Source organism: Salmo salar, chromosome ssa26 (genome assembly GCF_905237065.1).
Source record: "Salmo salar chromosome ssa26, Ssal_v3.1, whole genome shotgun sequence".
Classification (NCBI taxonomy): domain Eukaryota; kingdom Metazoa; phylum Chordata; class Actinopteri; order Salmoniformes; family Salmonidae; genus Salmo; species Salmo salar.
The window spans coordinates 54,762,003-54,784,922 of NC_059467.1; the positions used below are offsets into that span (position 1 = coordinate 54,762,003).

At 48.8% G+C, this 22,920-nt stretch overlaps 1 protein-coding gene across 1 annotated transcript in view; it reads right to left on the reverse strand.

Annotated features, from left to right (window-relative positions):
• Nucleotides 1-4,402, reverse strand: part of LOC106593833 (multiple C2 and transmembrane domain-containing protein 2-like) — an 88,914-nt gene extending 84,512 nt beyond the window's left edge. Inside the window, 1 exon segment of the mRNA XM_045708270.1 lies at nucleotides 4,251-4,402. The gene's annotated coding sequence lies outside the window, so the exon portion shown is untranslated.
• Between the last annotated feature and the right edge of the window lie 18,518 nt (nucleotides 4,403-22,920).

The following is a 22,920-nucleotide window of genomic DNA, read 5'->3' on the forward strand; positions in this document are numbered from 1 at the left end:
GGCATTAGACGGTAATAACACACTACTACGGCATTAGACGGTAATAACACTACTACTACGGCATTAGACGGTAATAACACACTACTACGGCATTAGACGGTAATAACACACTACTACGGCATTAGACGGTAATCACACTACTACTACGGCATTAGACGGTAATAACACTACTACTACGGCATTAGACGGTAATAACACACTACTACGGCATTAGATGGTAATAACACTACTACTACGGCATTAGACGGTAATAACACTACTACTACGGCATTAGATGGTAATAACACACTACTACTACGGCGTTAGATGGTAATAACACTACTACTACGGCATTAGACGGTAATAACACACTACTACGGCATTAGACGGTAATAACACTACTACGGCATTAGACGGTAATAACACACTACTACGGCATTAGACGGTAATAACACTACTACTACGGCATTAGACGGTAATAACACTACTACGGCATTAGACGGTAATAACACACTACTACGGCATTAGACGGTAATAACACACTACTACGGCATTAGACGGTAATAACACTACTACGGCATTAGACGGTAATAACACTACTACTACGGCATTAGACGGTAATAACACTACGGCATTAGACGGTAATAACACTACTACTACGGCGTTAGACGGTAATAACACTACTACTACGGCATTAGACGGTAATAACACTACTACTACGGCATTAGACGGTAATAACACTACTACTACGGCATTAGACGGTAATAACACACTACTACGGCATTAGACGGTAATAACACTACTACTACGGCATTAGACGGTAATAACACTACTACTACGGCATTAGACGGTAATAACACTACTACTACGGCATTACACGGTAATAACACTACTACTACGGCGTTAGACGGTAATAACACTACTACTACGGCGTTAGACGGTAATAACACTACTACTACGGCATTAGACGGTAATAACACTACTACTACGGCATTAGACGGTAATAACACTACTACTACGGCATTAGACGGTAATAACACTACTACTACGGCATTAGACGGTAATAACACACTACTACGGCATTAGACGGTAATAACACTACTACTACGGCATTAGACGGTAATAACACACTACTACGGCATTAGACGGTAATAACACTACTACTACGGCATTAGACGGTAATAACACACTACTACGGCATTAGACGGTAATAACACTACTACTACGGCATTAGACGGTAATAACACTACTACTACGGCATTAGACGGTAATAACACTACTACTACGGCATTAGACGGTAATAACACACTACTACGGCATTAGACGGTAATAACACTACTACTACGGCATTAGACGGTAATAACACTACTACTACGGCATTAGACGGTAATAACACACTACTACGGCATTAGACGGTAATAACACTACTACTACGGCATTAGACGGTAATAACACTACTACGGCATTAGACGGTAATAACACACTACTACGGCATTAGACGGTAATAACACACTACTACGGCATTAGACGGTAATAACACACTACTACGGCGTTAGACGGTAATAACACTACGGCATTAGACGGTAATAACACTACTACTACGGCATTAGACGGTAATAACACTACTACTACGGCATTAGACGGTAATAACACTACTACTACGGCATTAGACGGTAATAACACTACTACTACGGCATTAGACGGTAATAACACTACTACTACGGCATTAGACGGTAATAACACTACTACTACGGCATTAGACGGTAATAACACTACTACTACGGCATTAGACGGTAATAACACTACTACTACGGCATTAGATGGTAATAACACACTACTACTACGGCATTAGACGGTAATAACACACTACTACGGCATTAGATGGTAATAACACACTACTACTACGGCATTAGACGGTAATAACACACTACTACGGCATTAGACGGTAATAACACTACTACTACTGCATTAGACGGTAATAACACTACTACTACGGCGTTAGACGGTAATAACACTACTACTACGGCATTAGACGGTAATAACACTACTACTACGGCATTAGACGGTAATAACACTACTACTACGGCATTAGACGGTAATAACACTACTGCATTAGACGGTAATAACACTACTACTACGGCATTAGACGGTAATAACACTACTCGGCATTAGACGGTAATAACACTACTACTACGGCATTAGACGGTAATAACACTACACTACGGCATTAGACGGTAATAACACTACTACTACGGCATTAGACGGTAATAACACACTACTACGGCATTAGACGGTAATAACACTACGGCATTAGACGGTAATAACACTACTACTACGGCATTAGACGGTAATAACACTACGGCATTAGACGGTAATAACACTACTACTACGGCATTAGACGGTAATAACACTACGGCATTAGACGGTAATAACACTACTACTACGGCATTAGACGGTAATAACACTACTACTACGGCATTAGACGGTAATAACACTACGGCATTAGACGGTAATAACACTACGGCATTAGACGGTAATAACACTACTACTACGGCATTAGACGGTAATAACACTACTACTACGGCATTAGACGGTAATAACACACTACTACGGCATTAGACGGTAATAACACTACTACGGCATTAGACGGTAATAACACACTACTACGGCATTAGACGGTAATAACACACTACTACGGCGTTAGACGGTAATAACACTACTACTACGGCATTAGACGGTAATAACACTACTACGGCATTAGACGGTAATAACACACTACTACGGCATTAGACGGTAATAACACTACTACTACGGCATTAGATGGTAATAACACTACTACTACGGCATTAGACGGTAATAACACTACTACGGCATTAGACGGTAATAACACACTACTACGGCATTAGACGGTAATAACACTACTACTACGGCATTAGACGGTAATAACACTACTACTACGGCATTAGACGGTAATAACACTACTACTACGGCATTAGACGGTAATAACACACTACTACGGCATTAGACGGTAATAACACACTACTACGGCATTAGACGGTAATAACACTACTACTACGGCATTAGACGGTAATAACACTACTACTACGGCATTAGACGGTAATAACACTACTACTACGGCATTAGACGGTAATAACACTACGGCATTAGACGGTAATAACACTACTACTACGGCATTAGACGGTAATAACACACTACTACGGCATTAGACGGTAATAACACCTACTACGGCATTAGACGGTAATAAGCACTTTGAGCTGCATACTTTGTTAAAACAAAAAGAGGTGCTTTTTAAATAACATTTGATTGATTGAATAAGATGTGAACTTAACTGTGGAATAGATGTTAGATGTGTTTGAGCCTGTTCCGGTGAGTTGACACTACAGACGTTGAGCAACAGTCCAAACACGTCCTGTCAAATAGACCTTTCTTGATCAGTGTGTGTGTGTGTGTGTGTGTGTGTGTGTGTGTGTGTGTGTGTGTGTTCCTGATCAGTGTATAGACAGAGCTAGCTGCTGCCTGCTGGTTCTCAGTATTTAGAAAACAGGACAGAGAGCATCATGGGAAAGTTAGCAGTTAACTTTCATCTCATATCTGGCACCTTTCTGCCATCACTTCGCCTTAACAGAACATCCACAGACTTAAACATATTGTAAAATGTTTTGAATAGATTATATTTTTTTACAACAGATTTGTATCATAGAAGATTAAAGTGTGTTTGCTTGGTCCTTCATTACTTGTTGATTGCTTAAAACCGTGTTTTAGAGCATTTTCCTTAACATCAGGGAAAAGTTACCAGATACCTATAAAAAGGAACAGATATATTATATGATGTTATAACAGATACTAGGTGGCATATGAGATTTTACATGGTTTTATGGCAGGTGTGTTTGTTCTGTTGAAGCATTTTCCATACACGCCGATATGTTTACACTTTGTTTAAACAACCATGCTGGTCTTCTGTCATTATGCACTTTAATTGATAAACCCGTTTTAGGGAAGATACCGGTTTCAAAATCTTCACAATCACATTCCTAAAATCCCAAACAACACTACTTCGGGATATAAATGAAATATAGGCGACATGGTAATAAAATACAGTCGTTGTAACAACTTTTACAGCACATTGTTGAAGTCGACATCGTCACCAGGTTCACACCTGTACCGTACAGACTCGTGGAGGACAACTCCGGACAGGTAACTTTACAATCAGAAACCCGACCTGGAAAATAAGACAACATCTCAGAATGTACCTTTATCTCCGTTGCTGAAAACATTCTCAAAACGTCTCTGTTCCCATTGCACGTTTGCGCGATAGGTTTGTTGAAGCGTTAAACACGACACATCTGCAACCTCCTTTTAGCGAAGCGGTACTTCTGAACAAACGACGGGACTTCCTCGTCGAGTACGGGAGCGCGCAATGAACAGGAGCGCGCAGTGAATTAAAGGGCGGTGGCGCGAACAGGTCAATGTTTGGCCGATGTTTAAAATAGGGGTGTATTCACTAGGAAACCTTATTTTACGCCTGCTGCGTAACCATTACCAAACCTACCTGAATTCGTCCAATAGAAATTGGTTGTTTTCAATGCGAAAATGTTAGCAACTGTTGGTGTGCAATAGATCTCGTGGTGTGTATTCATGTATGCCAAGGGAAGCCCACAAAAATGTACCAAGAAAATAAAAATAAAAACATAAAATAATGTATCTTTCTTCTCTATGCGTTTCATCATTTTCCTTCATATTGGCAAGAGGCTGAATGAATATCACCAGAGAAAACATCCGAGCTAAACAGCTCCTCTCTGTCTCTGTATGTATAGACCATCTATCTGATGCTGTCTGGACAGTGAAACAGCTCCTCTCTGTCTCTGTATTTATAGACCATCTATCTGATGCTGTCTGGACAGTGTAACAGCCTGTCTCTGTATGTATAGACCATCTATCTGATGCTGTCTGGACAGTGTAACAGCCTGTCTCTGTATGTATAGACCATCTATCTGATGCTGTCTGGACAGTGAAACAGCTCCTCTCTGTATGTATAGACCATCTATCTGATGCTGTCTGGTCAGTGTAACAGCCTGTCTCTGTATGTATAGACCATCTATCTGATGCTGTCTGGACAGTGTAACAGCTCCTGTCTCTGTATGTATAGACCATCTATCTGATGCTGTCTGGACAGTGTAACAGCCTGTCTCTGTATGTATAGACCATCTATCTGATGCTGTCTGGACAGTGTAACAGCCTGTCTCTGTATGTATAGACCATCTATCTGATGCTGTCTGGACAGTGAAACAGCCTGTCTCTGTATGTATAGACCATCTACCTGATGCTGTCTGGACAGTGAAACAGCTCCTCTCTGTCTCTGTATGTATAGACCATCTATCTGATGCTGTCTGGACAGTGTAACAGCCTGTCTCTGTATGTATAGACCATCTATCTGATGCTGTCTGGACAGTGAAACAGCTCCTCTCTGTATGTATAGACCATCTATCTGATGCTGTCTGGACAGTGTAACAGCCTGTCTCTGTATGTATAGACCATCTATCTGATGCTGTCTGGACAGTGAAACAGCTCCTCTCTGTATGTATAGACCATCTATCTGATGCTGTCTGGTCAGTGTAACAGCCTGTCTCTGTATGTATAGACCATCTATCTGATGCTGTCTGGACAGTGTAACAGCCTGTCTCTGTATGTATAGACCATCTATCTGATGCTGTCTGGACAGTGTAACAGCCTGTCTCTGTATGTATAGACCATCTATCTGATGCTGTCTGGACAGTGAAACAGCCTGTCTCTGTATGTATAGACCATCTATCTGATGCTGTCTGGACAGTGTAACAGCCTGTCTCTGTATGTATAGACCATCTATCTGATGCTGTCTGGACAGTGTAACAGCCTGTCTCTGTATGTATAGACCATCTATCTGATGCTGTCTGGACAGTGTAACAGCTCCTCTCTGTATGTATAGACCATCTATCTGATGCTGTCTGGACAGTGTAACAGCCTGTCTCTGTATGTATAGACCATCTATCTGATGCTGTCTGGACAGTGTAACAGCCTGTCTCTGTATGTATAGACCATCTATCTGATGCTGTCTGGACAGTGTAACAGCCTGTCTCTGTATGTATAGACCATCTATCTGATGCTGTCTGGACAGTGTAACAGCCTGTCTCTGTATGTATAGACCATCTATCTGATGCTGTCTGGACAGTGAAACAGCCTGTCTCTGTATGTATAGACCATCTATCTGATGCTGTCTGGACAGTGTAACAGCCTGTCTCTGTATGTATAGACCATCTATCTGATGCTGTCTGGACAGTGTAACAGCCTGTCTCTGTATGTATAGACCATCTATCTGATGCTGTCTGGACAGTGTAACAGCCTGTCTCTGTATGTATAGACCATCTATCTGATGCTGTCTGGACAGTGTAACAGCCTGTCTCTGTATGTATAGACCATCTATCTGATGCTGTCTGGTCAGTGTAACAGCTTGTCTCTGTATGTATAGACCATCTATCTGATGCTGTCTGGACAGTGTAACAGCCTGTCTCTGTATGTATAGACCATCTATCTGATGCTGTCTGGTCAGTGTAACAGCCTGTCTCTGTATGTATAGACCATCTATCTGATGCTGTCTGGTCAGTGTAACAGCCTGTCTCTGTATGTATAGACCATCTATCTGATGCTGTCTGGTCAGTGTAACAGCCTGTCTCTGTATGTATAGACCATCTATCTGATGCTGTCTGGACAGTGTAACAGCCTGTCTCTGTATGTATAGACCATCTATCTGATGCTGTCTGGACAGTGTAACAGCCTGTCTCTGTATGTATAGACCATCTATCTGATGCTGTCTGGACAGTGTAACAGCCTGTCTGTATGTATAGACCATCTATCTGATGCTGTCTGGACAGTGTAACAGCTCCTCTCTGTATGTATAGACCATCTATCTGATGCTGTCTGGTCAGTGTAACAGCCTGTCTCTGTATGTATAGACCATCTATCTGATGCTGTCTGGACAGTGTAACAGCCTGTCTCTGTATGTATAGACCATCTATCTGATGCTGTCTGGACAGTGTAACAGCCTGTCTCTGTATGTATAGACCATCTATCTGATGCTGTCTGGACAGTGTAACAGCCTGTCTCTGTATGTGTAGACCATCTATCTGATGCTGTCTGGACAGTGTAACAGCCTGTCTCTGTATGTATAGACCATCTATCTGATGCTGTCTGGACAGTGAAACAGCTCCTCTCTGTATGTATAGACCATCTATCTGATGCTGTCTGGACAGTGAAACAGCTCCTCTCTGTATGTATAGACCATCTATCTGATGCTGTCTGGTCAGTGTAACAGCCTGTCTCTGTATGTATAGACCATCTATCTGATGCTGTCTGGACAGTGTAACAGCCTGTCTCTGTATGTATAGACCATCTATCTGATGCTGTCTGGACAGTGTAACAGCCTGTCTCTGTATGTATAGACCATCTATCTGATGCTGTCTGGACAGTGAAACAGCCTGTCTCTGTATGTATAGACCATCTATCTGATGCTGTCTGGACAGTGTAACAGCCTGTCTCTGTATGTATAGACCATCTATCTGATGCTGTCTGGACAGTGTAACAGCCTGTCTCTGTATGTATAGACCATCTATCTGATGCTGTCTGGACAGTGTAACAGCTCCTCTCTGTATGTATAGACCATCTATCTGATGCTGTCTGGACAGTGTAACAGCCTGTCTCTGTATGTATAGACCATCTATCTGATGCTGTCTGGACAGTGTAACAGCCTGTCTCTGTATGTATAGACCATCTATCTGATGCTGTCTGGACAGTGTAACAGCCTGTCTCTGTATGTATAGACCATCTATCTGATGCTGTCTGGACAGTGTAACAGCCTGTCTCTGTATGTATAGACCATCTATCTGATGCTGTCTGGACAGTGTAACAGCCTGTCTCTGTATGTATAGACCATCTATCTGATGCTGTCTGGACAGTGTAACAGCCTGTCTCTGTATGTATAGACCATCTATCTGATGCTGTCTGGACAGTGTAACAGCCTGTCTCTGTATGTATAGACCATCTATCTGATGCTGTCTGGTCAGTGTAACAGCTTGTCTCTGTATGTATAGACCATCTATCTGATGCTGTCTGGACAGTGTAACAGCCTGTCTCTGTATGTATAGACCATCTATCTGATGCTGTCTGGTCAGTGTAACAGCCTGTCTCTGTATGTATAGACCATCTATCTGATGCTGTCTGGTCAGTGTAACAGCCTGTCTCTGTATGTATAGACCATCTATCTGATGCTGTCTGGTCAGTGTAACAGCCTGTCTCTGTATGTATAGACCATCTATCTGATGCTGTCTGGACAGTGTAACAGCCTGTCTCTGTATGTATAGACCATCTATCTGATGCTGTCTGGACAGTGTAACAGCCTGTCTCTGTATGTATAGACCATCTATCTGATGCTGTCTGGACAGTGTAACAGCCTGTCTGTATGTATAGACCATCTATCTGATGCTGTCTGGACAGTGTAACAGCTCCTCTCTGTATGTATAGACCATCTATCTGATGCTGTCTGGTCAGTGTAACAGCCTGTCTCTGTATGTATAGACCATCTATCTGATGCTGTCTGGACAGTGTAACAGCCTGTCTCTGTATGTATAGACCATCTATCTGATGCTGTCTGGACAGTGTAACAGCCTGTCTCTGTATGTATAGACCATCTATCTGATGCTGTCTGGACAGTGTAACAGCCTGTCTCTGTATGTGTAGACCATCTATCTGATGCTGTCTGGACAGTGTAACAGCTCCTCTCTGTATGTATAGACCATCTATCTGATGCTGCCTGGACAGTGTAACAGCCTGTCTCTGTATGTGTAGACCATCTATCTGATGCTGTCTGGACAGTGTAACAGCCTGTCTCTGTATGTATAGACCATCTATCTGATGCTGCCTGGACAGTGTAACAGCTCCACTCTGTATGTATAGACCATCTATCTGATGCTGTCTGGTCAGTGTAACAGCCTGTCTCTGTATGTATAGACCATCTATCTGATGCTTTATGGACAGTGTAACAGCTCCACTCTGTATGTATAGACCATCTATCTGATGCTGTCTGGACAGAGAAACAGCTCCTCTCTGTCTCTGTATGTATTGGCCATGCTTTCTGAGGACGTAACAGTGATGATGGCTGTTGGGCTTCCTATCAAGCACTTTGAGAGCCTGTTTGTAGACAGACTGAATAGGTTTTAATGTTTGGATGGCAGGAAGATTGGCCCCAGTGATGTACTGGGCGGTACTCAATACCCTCTGTAGCGCCTCCTCCCTATAGGCTGTCTCATCGCCGTTGGTGATCAGGCCCACCACCGTCGTGTCGTCAGCAAAGTTGTTGGTGTTGGAGTCGTGTACGGGCACACAGCTGTGGGTGAACAGGAAGTACAGGAGGGGACTGAGCACACACCCCTGAGGGGCCCCCGTGTTGAGGATCAGTGTGGCAGATGTATTGTTTCCTACCCTTACCACCTGGGGGCGGCCCGTTAGGAAGTCCAGAATCCAGTTGCAGAGGGAGGTGTTTAGTCCCAGGGTCCTTAGCTTATTGATGAGCTTCAAGGGGCACTATGTTGTTGAACGCTGAGCTGTAGTCAATTAATAACATTCTCACATAGGTGTTGCTTTTGTCCAGGTGGGAAAGGGCAGTGGAGGGCAGTAGAGATTGCATCATGTGTGGATCTGTTGGGGCGGTATGCAAGTTGGAGTGGGTCCAGGGTTTATGGTGTTGATGTGAGCCATGACCAGCCTTTCAAAGCACTTCATGGCTACGGACGTGAGTGCTACGGGTCTGTAGTCATTTAGACAGGTTTCCTTAGTGTTCTTGGGCACAGGGACTATGGTGGTCTGCTTGAAGCATGTTGGTATTACAGACTCAATCAGGGACATGTTGAAAATGTCAGTGAAGACACTTCTCAACTGGTCAGCGCATGCTCTGAGTACGGGTCCTGGAAATCCATCTGGCCTTGTGAATCCTGAACTGTTTAAAGGTCTTACATCAGCTACAAAGACCATGATCACACAATTGTCCGGAACAGCTTGTGCTCTTATGCATGGTTCAGTGTTGCTTGCCTCGACGTGAGCATAGAAGATATTCAGCTCGTCTCGTAGGCTAGCGTCACTGGGCAGCTCTCGGCTGGGTTTCCCTTTAGAACCCCTGATAGTCTGGCGTCACTGGCCAGCTCTCGGCTGGGTTTGGAATCGCTCATAGCAATGCCACATTGATATTTATGCCTCTGTAACTCATCATTATTCACGATTCATCCAGGATTATCCGTAATCATGGAAACATACACATTAATGTACACGTGTTTAGAAATGTTCCCCAGTTTCTGTGTTGTGGATTTGTTTGTGTTTGTATCAGGAAATCTTATCAGGAAATCTTACCCGCACCTGCAGTCACATACCTCTTTCACTCCCCGGGGAGTTGAGTGCAGCGTTACCTCTTATTTACAATGAAAGTGACTCCAAAATGACACCTTACATTAATTTACCATTCATTTCTATTCGTCACAAAATGATCTGAAACACAACCAAATCAAAACAGTAAATGAATCCAAGCTTGATGTCATCATCATTCTGAGCTGGGAATATGTGCAGTTCAAGTGGGAAGTTCAGATCCACTGAGGTTGGAGTCATTAACTCGTTTTTCAACCACACAAAACTATAGTTTTAGCAAGTCGGTTAGGACATCTACTTTGTGCATGACACAAGTCATTTTTCCAACAATTGTTTAACTTCTAATTCACTGTATCACAATTCCAGTGGGTCAGAAGTTTACATACACTAAGTTGACTATGCCTTTAAACAGCTTGGAAAATTCCAGAAAATGTCATGGCTTTAGAAGCTTCTGATAGGCTAATTGATGTCATTTGAGTCAATTGGAGGTGTACCTGTGGATGTATTTCAAGGCCTACCTTCAAACTCTGTGCCTCTTTGCTTGACATCATGGGAAAATCAAAAGAAATCAGCCAAGACCTCAGAAAAATAATTGTAGACCTCCACAAGTCTGGTTCATCCTTGGGAGCAATTTCCAAACGCCTGAAGGTACCACATTCATCTGTACAAACAATAGTACGCAAGTATAAACACCATGGGACCACACAGCCGTCATACCGCTCAGGAAGGAGACGCGTTCTGTCTCCTAGAGATGAACGTACTTTGGTGCGAAAAGTGCAAATCAATCCCAGAACAACAGCAATGGACCTTGTGAAGATGCTGGAGGAAACAGGTACAAAAGTATCTATATCCACAGTAAAACGAGTCCTATATCGACATAACCTGAAAGGCCACTCAGCAAGGAAGAAGCCACTGCTCCAAAACCACCATAAAAAAGCCAGACTACGGTTTGCAACTGCACATGGGGACATAGATCGTACTTTTTGGAGAAATGTCCTCTTGTCTGATGAAACAAAAATAGAACTGTTTGGCCATAATGACCATCGTTATGTTTGGAGGAAAAAAAGGGGGAGGCTTGCAAGCTGAAGAACACCATCCCAACCGTGAAGCACGGGGGTGGCAGCATCATGTTGTGGGGGTGCTTTGCTGCAGGAGGGACTTGTGCACTTCACAAAATAGATGGCATCATGAGGATGGAAAAATTATGTGGATATATTGAAGCAACATCTCAAGACATCAGTCAGGAAGTTAAAGCTTGGTCGCAAACGGCTCTTCCAAATGGACAATGACCCCAAGCATACTTCCAAAGTTGTGGCAAAATGGCTTAAGGACAATAAAGTCAAGGTATTGGAGTGGCCATCACAAAGCCCTGACCTCAATCCCATAGAAAATTTAAGGGCAGAACTGAAAAAGCTTGTGCGAACAAGGAGGCCTACAAACCTGACTCAGTTACACCAGCTCTGTCAGGAGGAATGGGCCAAAATTCACCCAACTTATTGTGGGAAGCTTGTGGAAGGCTACCTGAAACATTTGACCCAAGTTAAACAATTTAAAGGTAATGCTACCAAATACTAATTGAGTGTATTGTAAACTTCTGACCCACTGGGAACGTGATGAAAGACATAAAAGCTGAAACAAATCATTCTCTCTACTATTATTCTGACATTTCACATTCTTAAAATAAAGTGGTGATCCTAACTGACCTGAGACAGGGAATCTTTACTAGGATTAAATGTCAGGAATTGTTTAACAGTTTAAATGTATTTAGCTAAGGTGTATGTAAACTTCTGACTTCAACTGTATATAAGTTAATTTCTTCCAATACTTTTGGTCCCCTAAAATGGGGGGACTATGTACCCAAAGTGGTGTAATTTCTAAACAATTCCCCCGATATGGATGAAATAACCTCAAATTAAAGTCTGCACTTTAACCTCAGTCTGCACTTTAACCTCAGTCTGCACTTTAACCTCAGTCTGCACTTTAACCTCAGTCTGCACTTTAACCTCAGTCTGCACTTTAACCTCAGTCTGCACTTTAACCTCAGTCTGCACTTTAACCTCAGTCTGCACTTTAACCTCAGTCTGCACTTTAAGCTCAGTCTGCACTTTAACCTCAGTCTGCACTTTAACCTCAGTCTGCACTTTAAGCTCAGTCTGCACTTTAACCTCAGTCTGCACTTTAACCTCAGTCTGCACTTTAACCTCAGTCTGCACTTTAACCTCAGTCTGCACTTTAACCTCAGTCTGCACTTTAACCTCAGTCTGCACTTTAACCTCAGTCTGCACTTTAACCTCAGTCTGCACTTTAACCTCAGTCTGCACTTTAACCTCAGTCTGCACTTTAAGCTCAGTCTGCACTTTAACCTCAGTCTGCACTTTAACCTCAGTCTGCACTTTAACCTCAGTCTGCACTTTAAGCTCAGTCTGCACTTTAAGCTCAGTCTGCACTTTAAGCTCAGTCTGCACTTTAACCTCAGTCTGCACTTTAAGCTCAGTCTGCACTTTAACCTCAGTCTGCACTTTAACCTCAGTCTGCACTTTAACCTCAGTCTGCACTTTAACCTCAGTCTGCACTTTAAGCTCAGTCTGCACTTTAACCTCAGTCTGCACTTTAAGCTCAGTCTGCACTTTAAGCTCAGTCTGCACTTTAACCTCAGTCTGCACTTTAACCTCAGTCTGCACTTTAACCTCAGTCTGCACTTTAAGCTCAGTCTGCACTTTAAGCTCAGTCTGCACTTTAAGCTCAGTCTGCACTTTAAGCTCAGTCTGCACTTTAAGCTCAGTCTGCACTTTAAGCTCAGTCTGCACTTTAAGCTCAGTCTGCACTTTAACCTCAGTCTGCACTTTAACCTCAGTCTGCACTTTAACCTCAGTCTGCACTTTAACCTCAGTCTGCACTTTAACCTCAGTCTGCACTTTAAGCTCAGTCTGCACTTTAAGCTCAGTCTGCACTTTAACCTCAGTCTGCACTTTAACCTCAGTCTGCACTTTAACCTCAGTCTGCACTTTAACCTCAGTCTGCACTTTAACCTCAGTCTGCACTTTAACCTCAGTCTGCACTTTAACCTCAGTCTGCACTTTAACCTCAGTCTGCACTTTAACCTCAGTCTGCACTTTAACCTCAGTCTGCACTTTAACCTCAGTCTGCACAAACTCATAGTATCATTTTAAATCCAGTGCTGGAGTACAGAGCCAAAATGTGTCCCTGTCCCAATAATTGTGGAGCTCACAGTAAATTAATGATATGTTCCCATCAGTGTTGACATATTGAGTGTCTCAATCTTGTGATCAGATAGATTTCTACTCAGACAACGAGGACTTGTAATTTCTACCAGAGACCAGTAGAGTTAAACACAAATATCATCTCCCATTCAGTCAGCCCATAAAACTGCTGTCTCGACACCGTCTCGCCCCCCTGCCGGTCTCTGTCTCGACACCGTCTCGCCCCCCTGCCGGTCTCTGTCTCGACACCGTCTCGCCCCCCTGCCGGTCTCTGTCTCGACACCGTCTCGCCCCCTGCCGGTCTCTGTCTCGACACCGTCTCGCCCCCCTGCCGGTCTCTGTCTCGACACCGTCTCGCCCCCCTGCCGGTCTCTGTCTCGACACCGTCTCGCCCCCCTGCCGGTCTCTGTCGTGACACCGTCTCGCCCCCCTGCCGGTCTCTGTCTCGAATACAACAGTGTAACCCATTGATTGTTAAACCCATTGTAACTCATTGATTGTTAAAGGAAATAATTTAGAGATGCTTCATGAGTTTTAGTTCAACTGTCCTCCATCATCAGAACCCAAAATATAAATCTTACTTTACTCCAATGTTTGTAAACCAAGTGAATGTAAACCAACACTCATAACATGGCTGAAACGTTCATTTTGATATCATGGACGGTCATGCTCTGTCCATGAATTAGAGTGGGGTGATATTTCACCAGCCCCATCCCGTTCTTACTGAAACGAAAGCTGATTAAAACAGACTACGCCCTTCAACCCTGGTCTAAAAACAGATTACGCCCTTCAACCCTGGTCTAAAAACAGACTACGCCCTTCAACCCTGGTCTAAAAACAGATTAAGCCCTTCAACCCTGGTCTAAAAACAGACTACGCCCTTCAACCCTGGTCTAAAAACAGACTACGCCCTTCAACCCTGGTCTAAAAACAGACTACGCCCTTCAACCCTGGTCTAAAAACAGACTACGCCCTTCAACCCTGGTCTAAAAACAGATTACGCCCTTCAACCCTGGTCTAAAAACAGACTACGCCCTTCAACCCTGGTCTAAAAACAGATTACGCCCTTCAACCCTGGTCTAAAAACAGATTAAGCCCTTCAACCCTGGTCTAAAAACAGTTCCTAACCCTGGTCTAAAAACAGATTAAACCCTTCAACCCTGGTCTAAAAACAGATTAAGCCCTTCAACCCTGGTCTATAAACAGATTACGCCCTTCAACCCTGGTCTAAAAACAGACTACGCCCTTCAACCCTGGTCTAAAAACAGACTACGCCCTTCAACCCTGGTCTAAAAACAGACTACGCCCTTCAACCCTGGTCTAAAAACAGACTACGCCCTTCAACCCTGGTCTAAAAACAGACTATGCCCTTCAACCCTGGTCTAAAAACAGATTACAAAATGTCAGACATTAAAATAAAAGTATTTGATTATAAATTATACAATATAGTAATCATATTCACAGTGGTCCCGTGTGGCTCAGTTGGTAGAGCATGGTGTTTGCAACGCCAGGGTTGTGGGTTCGATTCCCACGGGGGACCAGTACGGAGAAAAAAATTTTTATGAAATGTACGCACTAACTACTGTAAGTCGCTCTGGATAAGAGCGTCTGCTAAATGACTAAAATGTAAATGTCATAGAGATGCGACCGTTCTACCTCTGAACTAAACTGGAACCTTCCATTTGCAACCAGAGGATTCTGCACTGACCTACTACTTAACTATCCAGTTAAACATTGTTTATTGCCAAAATGTCAGACATTAAAATAAAAGCAATTGATTATAAATTATACAATATAGTAATCATATTCACAGTTTATAACAATGTTATAATGCTACATTACACATGTTATAATAGTATTAACTATCTAACAGTGTAATAAACATTAGTGAGACAAATGAATGAAGTGGCAATAGACAATCCCCATCTACACATCTGGCTGCTGGTTTTAGAATCCAATGTCACATACTGGTTGAGTCTCAAGATGCTTCTTATTCCCTACATAGTGCACTACTTTAGACCAGGGCCCATGGGGAAAAGGGGGCCATTTGGGATTAGGTCAATTATCATTTTGTTCACCATTCCCCTCGAGTTGTGAGTCTCGACACTCGACAGAACCCTCTGAGCCCGGGTCTAAAGTAGTGCCCTATATAGGGAATAGGGTGCCATAGGGCTCTGGTCTAAAGTAGTGCACTATATAGGGAATAAGTTGCCACTTCAGACACAACCATAGAGTCCGCCGCCCCCTATCCCAGTCTCTCAGTCCGTCTAGCCAAGACAGAGAGTCCGCCGCCCCCTATCCCAGTCTCTCAGTCCGTCTAGCCGAGACAGAGAGTCCGCCGCCCCCTATCCCAGTCTCTCGTCTAGCCAAGACAGAGTCCGCCGCCCCCTATCCCAGTCTCTCAGTCCGTCTAGCCAAGACAGAGAGTCCGCGCCCCTATCCCAGTCTCTCAGTCCGTCTAGCCAAGACAGAGAGTCCGCCGCCCCTATCCCGGTCTCTCAGTCCGTCTAGCCAAGACAGAGAGTCCGCCGCCCCCTATCCCAGTCTCTCAGTCCATGTAGCCGAGACAGAGAGTCCGCCGCCCCCCTATCCCGGTCTCTCAGTCCATGTAGCCGAGACAGAGAGTCCGCCGCCCCCTATCCCGGTCTCTCAGTCCGTCTAGCCGAGACAGAGAGTCCGCCGCCCCCTATCCCAGTCCGTCTAGCCAAGACAGAGAGTCCGTCGCCCCCTATCCCAGTCTCTCAGTCCGTCTAGCCGAGACAGAGAGTCCGCCGCCCCCTATCCCAGTCCGTCTAGCCAAGACAGAGAGTCCGCCGCCCCCTATCCCAGTCCGTCTAGCCAAGACAGAGAGTCCGCGCCCCCTATCCCAGTCTCTCAGTCCGTCTAGCCAAGACAGAGAGTCCGCCGCCCCCTATCCCAGTCTCTCAGTCCGTCTAGCCAAGACAGAGTCCGCCGCCCCTATCCCAGTCCGTCTAGCCGAGACAGAGTCCGCCGCCCCCTATCCCAGTCTCTCAGTCCGTCTAGCCAAGACAGAGAGTCTCCTGCCCCCTACCCCAGTCTCTCAGTCCCCCTATCCCAGTCTCTAAGTCCGTCTAGCCAAGACAGAGAGTCCGCCGCCCCCTATCCCAGTCTCTCAGTCCCTCTAGCCAAGACAGAGTCTGCCGCCCCCATCCCAGTCTCTCAGTCCGTCTAGCCAAGACAGAGAGTCCGCCGCCCCCTATCCCAGTCCGTCTAGCCGAGACAGAGTCCGCCGCCCCTTATCCCAGTCTCTCAGTCCGTCTAGCCAAGACAGAGAGTCTCCTGCCCCCCTACCCCAGTCTCTCAGTCCCCCTATCCCAGTCTCTAAGTCCGTCTAGCCAAGACAGAGAGTCCGCCGCCCCCTATCCCAGTCTCTCAGTCCCTCTAGCCAAGACAGAGTCTGCCGCCCCCATCCCAGTCTCTCAGTCCGTCTAGCCAAGACAGAGAGTCCGCGCCCCCTATCCCAGTCTCTCAGTCCGTCTAGCCAAGACAGAGAGTCCGCCGCCCCGTATCCCAGTCTCTCAGTCCGTCTAGCCAAGACAGAGAGTCCGCCGCCCCCTATCCCAGTCTCTCAGTCCGTCTAGCCAAGACAGAGAGTCCGCGCCCCCCTATCCCGGTCTCTCAGTCCCTCTAGCCAAGACAGAGTCTGCCGCCCCATCCCAGTCTCTAAGTCCGTCTAGCCAAGACAGAGAGTCCGCCGCCCCTATCCCAGTCTCTCAGTCCGTCTAGCCAAGACAGAGAGTCCGCCGCCCCCTATCCCAGTCTCTCAGTCCGTCTAGCCAAGACAGAGAGTCCGCCGCCCCCTATCCCAGTCTCTCAGTCCGTCTAGCCAAGACAGAGAGTCCGCCGCCCCCTATCCCGGTCTCTCAGTCCATCTAGCCAAGACAGAGAGTCCGCCGCCCCCTATCCCAGTCTCTCAGTCCCCCTATCCCAGTCTCTCAGTCCGTCTAGCCAAGACAGAGAGTCTCCTGCCCCCTACCCCAGTCTCTCAGTCCCCCTATCCCAGTCTCTCAGTCCGTCTAGCCAAGACAGATAGTCCGCCGCCCCCTATCCCAGTCTCTCAGTCCGTCTAGCCAAGACAGAGAGTCCGCCGCCCCCTATCCCAGTCTCTCAGTCCGTCTAGCCAAGACAGAGAGTCCGCCGCCCCCCTATCCCGGTCTCTCAGTCCGTCTAGCCAAGACAGAGAGTCCGCCGCCCCCTATCCCGGTCTCTCAGTCCGTCTAGCCAAGACAGAGAGTCCGCCGCCCCCTATCCCAGTCTCTCAGTCCGTCTAGCCAAGACAGAGAGTCCGCCGCCCCCTATCCCAGTCTCTCAGTCCGTCTAGCCAAGACAGAGAGTCCGCCGCCCCCTATCCCGGTCTCTCAGTCCGTCTAGCCGAGACAGAGAGTCCGCCGCCCCTATCCCAGTCTCTCAGTCCGTCTAGCCAAGACAGAGAGTCCGCCGCCCCCTATCCCGGTCTCTCAGTCCCTCTAGCCAAGACAAAGAGTCCGCCGCCCCTATCCCAGTCTCTCAGTCCGTCTAGCCAAGACAGAGAGTCCGCCGCCCCCTATCCCGGTCTCTCAGTCCCTCTAGCCAAGACAGAGAGTCCGCGCCCCCTATCCCAGTCTCTCAGTCCGTCTAGCCAAGACAGAGAGTCCGCCGCCCCCCTATCCCGGTCTCTCAGTCCGTCTAGCCGAGACAGAGAGTCCGCCGCCCCCATCCCAGTCTCTCAGTCCGTCTAGCCAAGACAGAGAGTCTGCCGCCCCCCTATCCCAGTCTCTCAGTCCCTCTAGCCAAGACAGAGAGTCCGCCGCCCCCTATCCCAGTCTCTCAGTCCGTCTAGCCGAGACAGAGAGTCCGCCGCCCCTATCCCAGTCTCTCAGTCCCTCTAGCCAAGACAGAGAGTCCGCCGCCCCTATCCCGGTCTCTCAGTCCGTCTAGCCGAGACAGAGAGTCCGCCGCCCCTATCCCGGTCTCTCAGTCCGTCTAGCCAAGACAGAGAGTCCGCGCCCCCTATCCCAGTCTCTCAGTCCGTCTAGCCGAGACAGAGAGTCCGCCGCCCCTATCCCAGTCTCTCAGTCCGTCTAGCCAAGACAGAGAGTCCGCCGCCCCCTATCCCAGTCTCTCAGTCCGTCTAGCCAAGACAGAGAGTCCGCGCCCCTATCCCGGTCTCTCAGTCCGTCTAGCCGAGACAGAGAGTCCGCCGCCCCTATCCCAGTCTCTCAGTCCGTCTAGCCAAGACAGAGAGTCCGCCGCCCCCCTATCCCAGTCTCTCAGTCCGTCTAGCCGAGACAGAGAGTCCGCCGCCCCATCCCAGTCTCTCAGTCCGTCTAGCCAAGACAGAGAGTCCGCCGCCCCTATCCCAGTCTCTCAGTCCGTCTAGCCGAGACAGAGAGTCCGCCGCCCCTATCCCAGTCCGTCTAGCCAAGACAGAGTCCGCCGCCCCTATCCCAGTCTCTCAGTCCCTCTAGCCTAGACAGAAAATCCCGACGCCCCCTATCCCAGTCTCTCAGTCCGTGTAGCCGAGACAGAGAGTCGGCCGCCCCCTATCCCAGTCTCTCAGTCCGTCTAGCCGCGACAGAGAGTCCGCCGCCCCTATCCCAGTCCGTCTAGCCAAGACAGAGAGTCCGCCGCCCCCTATCCCAGTCTCTCAGTCCGTCTAGCCAAGACAGAGAGTCCGCCGTCCCTATCCCAGTCTCTCAGTCCGTCTAGCCAAGACAGAGAGTCCGCCGCCCCCTATCCCAGTCCGTCTAGCCAAGACAGAGAGTCCGCCGCCCCCTATCCCAGTCTCTCAGTCCGTCTAGCCAAGACAGAGAGTCCGCCGCCCCCTATCCCAGTCTCTCAGTCCGTCTAGCCAAGACAGAGAGTCCGCCGCCCCCTATCCCAGTCTCTCAGTCCGTCTAGCCAAGACAGAGAGTCCGCCGCCCCTATCCCAGTCTCTCAGTCCGTCTAGCCGAGACAGAGAGTCCGCCGCCCCTATCCCAGTCCGTCTAGCCAAGACAGAGAGTCCGCCGCCCCTATCCCAGTCTCTCAGTCCGTCTAGCCGAGACAGAGAGTCCGCCGCCCCTATCCCAGTCTCTCAGTCCCTCTAGCCAAGACAGAGAGTCCGCCGCCCCCCTATCCCAGTCTCTCAGTCCGTCTAGCCAAGACAGAGAGTCCGCCGCCCCCTATCCCAGTCTCTCAGTCCGTCTAGCCAAGACAGAGAGTCCGCCGCCCCCTATCCCGGTCTCTCAGTCCGTCTAGCCAAGACAGAGTCCGCCGCCCCTATCCCGGACTCTCAGTCCGTCTAGCCAAGACAGAGAGTCCGCCGCCCCTATCCCAGTCTCTCAGTCCGTCTAGCCAAGACAGAGAGTCCGCCGCCCCCTATCCCAGTCTCTCAGTCCCTCTAGCCAAGACAGAGAGTCCGCCGCCCCCTATCCCAGTCTCTCAGTCCGTCTAGCCAAGACAGAAAGTCCGCCGCCCCCTATCCCAGTCTCTCAGTCCGTCTAGCCGAGACAGAGAGTCCGCCGCCCCTATCCCAGTCCGTCTAGCCAAGACAGAGAGTCCGCCGCCCCCTATCCCAGTCTCTCAGTCCGTCTAGCCGAGACAGAGAGTCCGCCGCCCCTATCCCAGTCTCTCAGTCCCTCTAGCCAAGACAGAGAGTCCGCCGCCCCCTATCCCGGTCTCTCAGTCCGTCTAGCCGAGACAGAGAGTCCGCCGCCCCCTATCCCGGTCTCTCAGTCCGTCTAGCCAAGACAGAGAGTCCGCCGCCCCTATCCCAGTCTCTCAGTCCGTCTAGCCGAGACAGAGAGTCCGCCGCCCCCTATCCCAGTCTCTCAGTCCGTCTAGCCAAGACAGAGAGTCCGCCGCCCCCCTATCCCAGTCTCTCAGTCCGTCTAGCCAAGACAGAGAGTCCGCCGCCCCCTATCCCGGTCTCTCAGTCCGTCTAGCCGAGACAGAGAGTCCGCCGCCCCTATCCCAGTCTCTCAGTCCGTCTAGCCAAGACAGAGAGTCCGCCGCCCCCTATCCCAGTCTCTCAGTCCGTCTAGCCGAGACAGAGAGTCCGCCGCCCCATCCCAGTCTCTCAGTCCGTCTAGCCAAGACAGAGAGTCCGCCGCCCCCTATCCCAGTCTCTCAGTCCGTCTAGCCGAGACAGAGAGTCCGCCGCCCCCTATCCCAGTCCGTCTAGCCAAGACAGAGTCCGCCGCCCCCTATCCCAGTCTCTCAGTCCCTCTAGCCTAGACAGAAAATCCCGACGCCCCCTATCCCAGTCTCTCAGTCCGTGTAGCCGAGACAGAGAGTCTGCCGCCCCCTATCCCAGTCTCTCAGTCCGTCTAGCCGAGACAGAGAGTCCGCGCCCCCTATCCCAGTCCGTCTAGCCAAGACAGAGAGTCCGCCGCCCCCTATCCCAGTCTCTCAGTCCGTCTAGCCAAGACAGAGAGTCCGCCGTCCCCTATCCCAGTCTCTCAGTCCGTCTAGCCAAGACAGAGAGTCCGCCGCCCCCTATCCCAGTCCGTCTAGCCAAGACAGAGAGTCCGCCGCCCCTATCCCAGTCTCTCAGTCCGTCTAGCCAAGACAGAGAGTCCGCGCCCCTATCCCAGTCTCTCAGTCCGTCTAGCCAAGACAGAGAGTCCGCCGCCCCTATCCCAGTCTCTCAGTCCGTCTAGCCAAGACAGAGAGTCCGCCGCCCCTATCCCAGTCTCTCAGTCCGTCTAGCCGAGACAGAGAGTCCGCCGCCCCCTATCCCAGTCCGTCTAGCCAAGACAGAGAGTCCGCCGCCCCCTATCCCAGTCTCTCAGTCCGTCTAGCCGAGACAGAGAGTCCGCCGCCCCTATCCCAGTCTCTCAGTCCCTCTAGCCAAGACAGAGAGTCCGCCGCCCCCTATCCCAGTCTCTCAGTCCGTCTAGCCAAGACAGAGAGTCCGCCGCCCCCTATCCCAGTCTCTCAGTCCGTCTAGCCAAGACAGAGAGTCCGCCGCCCCCTATCCCGGTCTCTCAGTCCGTCTAGCCAAGACAGAGTCCGCCGCCCCTATCCCGGACTCTCAGTCCGTCTAGCCAAGACAGAGAGTCCGCCGTCCCCTATCCCAGTCTCTCAGTCCGTCTAGCCAAGACAGAGAGTCCGCCGCCCCCTATCCCAGTCTCTCAGTCCCTCTAGCCAAGACAGAGAGTCCGCCGCCCCTATCCCAGTCTCTCAGTCCGTCTAGCCAAGACAGAAAGTCCGCCGCCCCTATCCCAGTCTCTCAGTCCGTCTAGCCGAGACAGAGAGTCCGCCGCCCCTATCCCAGTCCGTCTAGCCAAGACAGAGAGTCCGCGCCCCCTATCCCAGTCTCTCAGTCCGTCTAGCCAAGACAGAGAGTCCGCCGCCCCCTATCCCAGTCTCTCAGTCCGTCTAGCCAAGACAGAGAGTCCGCCGCCCCCTATCCCAGTCTCTCAGTCCGTCTAGCCAAGACAGAGAGTCCGCCGCCCCCTATCCCAGTCTCTCAGTCCGTCTAGCCAAGACAGAGAGTCTCCTGCCCCCTATCCCAGTCTCTCAGTCCGTCTAGCCAAGACAGAGAGTCCGCCGCCCCTATCCCAGTCTCTCAGTCCGTCTAGCCAAAACAGAGAGTCCGCCGCCTATCCCAGTCTCTCAGTCCGTCTAGCCAAGACAGAGAGTCCGCCGCCCCCTATCCCAGTCCGTCTAGCCAAGACAGAGAGTCCGCCGCCCCCTATCCCAGTCCGTCGAGCCGAGACAGAGAGTCCGCCGCCCCCTATCCCAGTCCGTCTAGCCAAGACAGAGAGTCCGCCGCCCCCTATCCCAGTCTCTCAGTCCGTCTAGCCAAGACAGAGAGTCCGCCACCCCCTATCCCAGTCTCTCAGTCCGTCTAGCCGAGACAGAGAGTCCGCCGCCCCCTATCCCAGTCCGTCTAGCCAAGACAGAGAGTCCGCCGCCCCCTATCCCAGTCCGTCTAGCCAAGACAGAGAGTCCGCCGCCCCCTATCCCAGTCCGTCTAGCCGAGACAGAGAGTCCGCCGCCCCCTATCCTTCGTCTCATACTGGCAGGTGAACGGTTCAGCTGGACTACACCAGTAACATACTGACAGGGTCTGAGTTGTTGCTGGAACAAACTGAAAGCAGAAACAAACCCTCAGTAGAATAATGCTGTATTAAGAAATGTTAGTCATTGGACAGTAGATGATGACATGTCAAGATCTGGATCATTAATACCAATATTGTCCATCTTTCAATTGGACCATTCATGTCCATTACAGACTGCTGGACTGGTCACTGGCTGCAGAGGCTATGCA